The following is a 7835-nucleotide window of genomic DNA, read 5'->3' on the forward strand; positions in this document are numbered from 1 at the left end:
ATGGAAGTGAACTATTGTATAGGTCAGGGCAGCTTGACCTCCCAGTGAGCGGAATTTACTGTTCTGCCCGAGCGCCATGCAAAGTTTTTCACGCTTGGGAGGCAGGTATGCTCTGGGCAGTTGCGTCTGCCCAGATGTTGTCACATGGCGTTCTGGGACAGGCGTGACTCCCTAGAACTACCCTGTCCCTGGAGCATGGAGGACTGTGCGCGGCCTCTGGGCAGAAAGCCCTGTCGGAAGAGGGACCACATTTTTGTAACACTGCAGTTGCAACTTTTGAGCACCTCTAGTATAGGTCATAATTTATGTATACAGGTGCAGCCTATTTATCCACGGATTTTTTTATCTGCAGATTTGTCTCAACAGGAATGGGGTGCAGGCACTGAAAGTCACACACACCTTTGCCTCTTTTGCCCTGTGCTGGCATCAATCCATTTCCAGGCAGCCCAAAACACTGCAAAAAGGCTCTGCCTCGCCCAGGCAGGAAATAGCCATGGAAGAGGTTCCCCTTGCAAAGGAACAGTTACATTCCTGGAGCCTCTGAGCCAGCTAAGGCTGAAGAGGGGGGCGGAAAACTCTGTGTAAGCAGGGCCTGCAGCGAGGTGGAGCTCTCTCTCTCTCTCTCTCTCACTCACAGACACAGGGGCAGGTGTGGTAGCAACAGAGGGGATTGCTTTAAAAAAACCAGGAAGTGTTTGCCGAATTCCCCCCCCCATGGTGCAGGCTATCCCACAGGCAAGGACACAAGCCTTCCCACCAAGCAAAGCATGAGATTTAGCCTACAATCCTCTCCACACTTTCCTGGGTGTAAGCCCCATTGACTAGAATGAGGCTTACTTCTGAGTAGAAACGCATAAGGCTGGACTCTTAAAAGCTCAGCATTCCAAATGTGAAAGAAGCTGGGCAGCTGGCAATGGGGGGGGGCTCAGGAGGAGGAGGCAGGAGGGGGAGGAGAGAGGATTGCTTTAAAAAACCCAGGGAGTGTTTGCTGAATTCCCCCCCCCCCTTTTGCAGGCTCTCCTGCTCCAGCAAGCCTTCCCAAGCAAGTCTTGAGAAGCCTTGGAGAGACAGGTGAGGGTGAGCAGAGAGCCGGACTACAAGTCCCAGAATGCTCTGGGGCAGAGGAGCTTCCAGGATGGCAGTGGCCAGGGAGGAGGGCGGCGGCGGCGGTGGCGGCAGCAGCAGCAGAGAGGAGGAGGAGGAGGAGAAGAAGAACCTGCAGCTGGCAACAGGAGGGCTGAGCATGGAGGGGATTGAGAACAGCTGCCTTAGTTTCCTTCCATCCGGCTGCAGTGAATTTGCATAACTCTATGGCATTTAGCAAAACGCATTTTTTGTTAATCACGCTGAGTCACAGAATGGAACTAACGTGGGTAAATAGGCTCCACCTGTAAAACAAAATGTTTTTACATATATTGTTTTCAACCATTACACAAGGTTGTTCACAGTTTTGTTTGTCACATAAATAATGAACTACAGGTCTACACACCATCCTTCCTCCAAGAGCTTAGGGTTTTGTGCATAGTCCTCACAAGGGCCCTGTTTGCTGAGAGATATTGACTAGGCTAGGGTTACCCAGTGAGCTTCATGGCTGAGTGTGGAATTGAACCTGGTTACTCTAATTTATCACTTCAACCACTACACCATACTGACTCTCCATCAAAGGTGTTTAATAGAATGCACACTCTTTCAGGGGATTGGGATATAGCTATTATAACTATTATAGCAGCAACTTAAAATGCATTCAGAAAACATTTACTAGCTAGAAGGGAAGCTAGTGCAACCCTTTGTATATATGTGCACACAGAGGAAGTTTTTAAAAGGCACTTTCACACAAAAAAAATCAATACCACTTAGCAATAGCAATTTTCTAGGGATTCAAGACACAGTGTTTGCACAGCATTAAACAAAGAGTTCCTTTTGTAGACAAGCTACATATGTACTGGTTAAGCATGCTTACAGAGTAGCATCTCAGTGTCATGGACCTTACTTAACAACTTACATTTAACAACATTGAATTTTGCAAAGAATTACTCCATTACTCCATTACTCCTCCTTTCCAATCTCTGGATTGGTAAAAGGAAGAGGGGGACAGATAGGAAGAGAAAATGTGTTTGTTTTTGTGGTTTAAAGTGTTCATTTCTCCCCTTGTCCACTGGCAGAGGGCACTGTTACAAAGGTTTTCGGAAATTCAGAAATTTTCATCATGATGAATAATCATCTCTACATCAGAATCTACACCTGAGCTATACTCTCTTGTGCTCTTGGCCAGTGTGTTTAGGATCTCAGACTCATGGTTCAATCCTATCTGGGATTAGGCTGGCATATGTAGGGGTGGTGGCAGTGTGGGAGGCCAGCTACCGGACCAGTACGCATTTTCTTTTCTGTCATTTGCAGCTAATGAGTTTCTAGGTGAGAATGAAGTGCTTATTTCTGGCCATCATTTGCTTAATGATGTCGCTTTCTGCTTAATGATGTCACTTCCGGCCCTCAGCAGGCACCATGAATGCTAACTTTGGCTCTCTGTATGAAACAAGTTTGACATCCCTATTGTAGACCAGGGGTCTCTAAACTTTTTAGCCAAAGGGCCACATCATATATATGGCACAGTGTCGAGGGCTGGAAAAAAAATTTAAATATAAAATTTAAATAAATACATTAGAGATGGAACTTAGATGAATGAATAAATGAGTGGGCTCAAATGTCCAGGATTTCTCCAAGCACCAACACAGCCAAAGAAATAAAGCACATACTTAAATGGACCCTCATTCCCCCACCCCATAAGCACAACTCTGGTTGTATTTGGTCAACTGGGCCAGAGGCTCTCAGGAGATCAGAGGCTGACCGCAGGCCTGATAGAGGCTCACCGCAGGCCACATCTGGCCCCCAGGCTGGGGTTTAGAGACCACTGCTGTAGACCGTCTGTTTAATTAGCATTTGGGGGGGGGGTCTGTGAGCTCCCTAATTTCCATAGAACAAAAAATATCAGTTCATTTTGGACTCTGGGGAGACCACTTCCCCCTCTTTTTACTTTCCCCGAGAAGTAGACATGCCTTTCCCAAGGTGGCAAGGAAAGGTCATAACACAGACAACCAGATGACCTTCAGTCCAGTTTAAAATTAACCATATGCAGTCCTACTGACATTTTGGTTTCTTTGTTGACTAGTGTTACACGTTGGTAACAAAATGCATTTCTGATGGTTGATTAATGACATATTTCACTGTACTCAACCCAAATAATCTCTTAATCTTGGCTTAACTGACCAAAAAAAATACAAACCTTTCAATTTATTTCTCTCTGTGAATATATACTTATGAAATGCATATATTGTTTCATGTTAGAGTGTGTTATTTATACTACGAACCCTTATACCATGTAAATCTGGGTTAAAAATCTGGAGGAAAAATAGATTTGTTTCAGCACATCACTTTAAATTAGAAAAAGAAGCACTTGGGAAATATTACTACCATAGCGGGAGACAAATATTCCATTTAAATACATTCTCTCTTAAACATCCTAAGTGCTCATTACAGACTGGCACCACTGGCTGTGCAGGATCCCAAAAACTTGCAAAAAAATTTTTATTAGCTTGAAAGTGGGTTCTGGGCTGTCATATTGAGCATGACAAATCAACACTGAATTGTTTTGTATTTTAGAAGAACTCAATTTATTTAGATGGAAATTGACTTTGTCAGTTGTGTAGTTGTGGCGTCTCCAGTTCTAGTTTGGTCCTAAAAAGAGGCAATGACTTTTAAACCGTTTTAAGTCTGTAGTGTGGATGTGCCTTTATTGCATTTCTTGGCTCCTTCCAGCCCATGCTTGTGCAAATCCCAGCTACATCAGCACTGGCTTTATGTTCCCCAGAGGAGTACACTCCTATCGGTTCCCCCCCCCATTTTTCTTTGTTCCTTACTTTCCCCAAACTGAGCCCAGATGAACATTGACAGTGACAGTGCTGAAAAACAATGATTTTATAAATTATGATTAATAAATAGGGCCTTATGGAAAACCACGTGTGGCAGTTCTGAAGGCCAGAAAAAGAGCTATTAACTGAGAAATCTTCTGCAAAATGGCCCTTTAATGGTATATTTAGCATTTCCAGATGCCCAGCACATATGGCAATTTAGGAACTTTTGATGAGATTTTCCAAAACGAAGTTGCGTCTGGACGAAGAACAAACACGAGAACATTTTCCACTCCGTAGATCTTGTTTCTCTGACATCTCGTGAATATGGTGACTCTTGGAGCGTCGAAGAGATCGGCCTCTGTGGTACTGGATTAGCAAGTGGGACCTTTCCAGGATGGTTTCTGTTTCTCAGAAAGAACACAAGAGAGAACATTTGTTTGGAACAGCAAAGCAACATGCTAGAAGGCATTTTGTGGAGGAAGCTACTGTGTCATTGAAAATCTGGCAGTTCTTTCAGACTTGTCTGAATTCAGCTTCACCCCTCATCCCACTAATGTCTGCAGCCAGATAGTAGTGTAGCTGGGGGGGGCAAAACAGTAGGTACTGCAGGCACTTCAACACACCATGTAAGCAACTCCTCCCACTTGCCAACAGAGCCATTCTGGGCAGCAATGGCAACACATAGGCACCTTCCGAACCAAATGGAGTTTCCTGTGCATTGCTGTCACTGCCCAGAATGGCTCTGATAATGAGTGCGAGGGCCATTTACATGGCACATGGCGGCGCCTGCAGTACTTACTATTTTGTGTGTGTCCCATAGCTACACTACTGCAGCCAGATGCCCAATAGCAAGACCTGGATCAATGGCAAAGAAAAGGTAGGACTTGGCTATATCAGCATGTGTATAGGTCCATCACTGCTCCAGGTTGTTATCACAAGCCAAGGTGTGCATACGGATCAAATACATAACTATTGATTGTATTCAAGGGACTCAATTTGTTAGCCAATCACAGCACACCAACCTCGGTGCTAAAGATGACGTCTCAGATGAAAAGATGGAGGGCATGAGGTAATACCTCCCTGGTCTCTCAAAGGGGAACATTGGTGACAGAAACTGTGACCAACATGGTACAATCGCTGACTAGACCTGGCTCCATTTGGTAGGCCAGGAGCCATTTTGAAACTGTTGAGGGAGGTTGTGCTATTGTGGCATCAGCCTTCGCAACCAGCGTAAAGTGACCTTCACACCAGCACAAAGAAGCTCCAATTAATGCTAACAAGGAGCAGCTGTGATTCTACAGTTGGGAGGGAGTGAGCATGATTGTCCAGTATTGCATCAACCAGAAAGGTCATCTTCCAGAAGCTTCAGCTGGCCTGAGCCTCTGGTTTGTCAGAAATTACCTATAAGGTGCAAAAGCCCGTGACTAGGGTAGGAAGGGGCTGCTGCTGTCATCATGGTTGCTCTTTTCCATTCCTTCATGAGCGGCTGTCTTTATCACTGCTGGTGCAACAGGTGGAAGACCTACTTTTTGCCTGTTCTCTGGAGTTAGAAAGACAAGGTGAGCATTAGGAATGAGTGAGGCTAAGAGCTTAGTTGTATTGTTTTTGCACTATATGTGTATTGTAACTAAATGCCTTTCATGAATGTGTAACCATATTTCTATTCTTTAAATAAATCATTATATATTTACAAGCTTGTATCTGTGTGTGTCAGAAGGCACTGATACATCTCTAAGTCTGGCCTGGGCCACATGCAGCGCAATCCTTTCTTGCGCTGGAACAAGTAGGCCAGGAGGCCTGTGCTGTATCCAGCGCAAGATAGGGGCACAAAGTGGCTCAGCTGGAGGTAAGGGGAAACTTTGCTCAGGAACAGGGGCTAGGATCTGGCATATCTGCCAGGTCCCAGCCCCACCTCCCGCTCCCCACTCACCTGCCCCAGGGACCACGGGTTTGGATTGTGTCCTTAGGCATACTACCAAAGCAAACCAGAGCCTTGAGGCTTGAGTCCCTGGAATTTGGGGGGGGGGGGCTCAGAGTTTACAAGGGCTGAGGAGTTAGCCCATAGGCTTTCAGCTTCCCCCTATCTGGAAGACTGACTGTTAAAAGGGGTGGTGGCATCTACCATAGAACAGGTTTGCCCTGAGAACATGCATCTCTGACTCATTGAGAGTGAACAGTGAGGTGGGAGTGTGTGGAAGTTTATAATCTATGACAGGAACTATGGTTAAAGGGCATTTGGTGCACAAAGGGAGCACTGTGAGGAACAAACAGCCTCTTGTTCCTCACAGCATATATGGCAAAATATTTTGTAGAACAGAAATTCATACTGCAGCTATTCTGCCCGAGGAGATCTCCACATACAAACATCCAATGGGAACCTTTACCTTGCCGACGCAACAGGTGCAAAACAATGCACCCCGCTCAGGTAAGCAAAGTGGGGAAGAGAATCCCATACTGCAAAGTATTGATGCTGCATCTTCATCTCGTGTTTCTTCCCTCCCCATTCTGACCTTTCTGGATTATTACATCTGAGTATCATGTATAAACTGTGCTGCCTAACTATCTCTTCTTTTCGCAACAGCTAAGAGCAGGGGGCGTCTGCTCCCTTTTGGTAAATGCCACAAACGTGCACCGTTGCCACAGGAGCTTGGTCCTCTGCAGAGTTCCATTCGGAGGGGACTGGAACCCTGGCTGTAGAGGTTCTTATTAGTTATTTGCTTCTCCTCCTTCACAGCTTCACTGATTCACTCCTTCACTGCTGATGTCACTGTACTCCTGTTGGAGGTGGGGAGTGCTGTGGTGTCGTTGTATCTCAAAAAAGACATAGTGGAAATGGAAAAGGTGCAAAAGAGAGCGACTAAGATGATTATGGGGCTGGGGCACCTTCCTTATGAGGAAAGGCTACGGCGTTTGGGCCTCTTCAGCCTAGAAAAGAGACGCCTGAGGGGGGACATGATTGAGACATACAAAATTATGCAGGGGATGGACAGCGTGGATAGGGAGATGCTCTTTACACTCTCACATAATACCAGAACCAGGGGACATCCACTAAAATTGAGTGTTGGGCGGGTTAGGACAGACAAAAGAAAACATTTCTTTACTCAGCGTTTGGTCGGTCTGTGGAACTCCTTGCCACAGGATGTGGTGCTGGCGTCTACCCTAGATGCCTTTAAAAGGGGATTGGACAAGTTTCTGGAGGAAAAATCCATTACGGGGTACAAGCCATGATGTGGATGTGCAACCTTAAATCAAAATTGAAAGTTAGCACCTAAGGGAGGTACATAGGGCTACTCGTGAGTAAGAGCAGAGTCCTACTCGTGAGTAAGAGCAGAGTCCTACTCGTGAGTAAGTGCCCAAGGGTCAGGCATTTAAATCAAAATTGAAAGTTAGCTGCACCTAAGGTAGCACTTAATCGAAGGAAGGGAGGAGGATAAAGTGAAAAGCAGGTTTTCTACTTGTTTAAATTAAACCTATACTTAACCCAGGTTAAACCTAATCTAAGTTAGAACTTAACCTAAACAGGTCAGTAAATTGGGACACAGGATCTAGAGAGCAATAAATAATTAAACAAACCCAAATAAAAACTAGCTTGAGGTTACAAAAACAGTCCAGCCTAAGAGAACAGAACTAGGAGGGGAAGGGCCAATTCCCAACCCATTAAGAGCCCCATTAGGCTAATCCAAGCAGTCCATTCAGGAGCCTGCAGAGTAGGTCACGCCCATCAGCAGCCATTTGCCTTCCTGAGCTTTTGTAAACTCACCTGGGAAGGCCAGCCCCCTTTCAATCAGGAAGGAAGGAGGGGGGAGGAGCCAGCCAGGAGTATACAGCTAGGCAGGCCATCGCGTGAGGCTCTCTGCAGACGCGTGTGGCCTCTGGAACACCAAGTGCCTCTGGGAACTAAGTGCCAGGTAAGGCACAAGAGTTTAG

This window comes from Tiliqua scincoides, chromosome 4, assembly GCF_035046505.1.
Source record: "Tiliqua scincoides isolate rTilSci1 chromosome 4, rTilSci1.hap2, whole genome shotgun sequence".
Lineage (NCBI taxonomy): Eukaryota > Metazoa > Chordata > Lepidosauria > Squamata > Scincidae > Tiliqua > Tiliqua scincoides.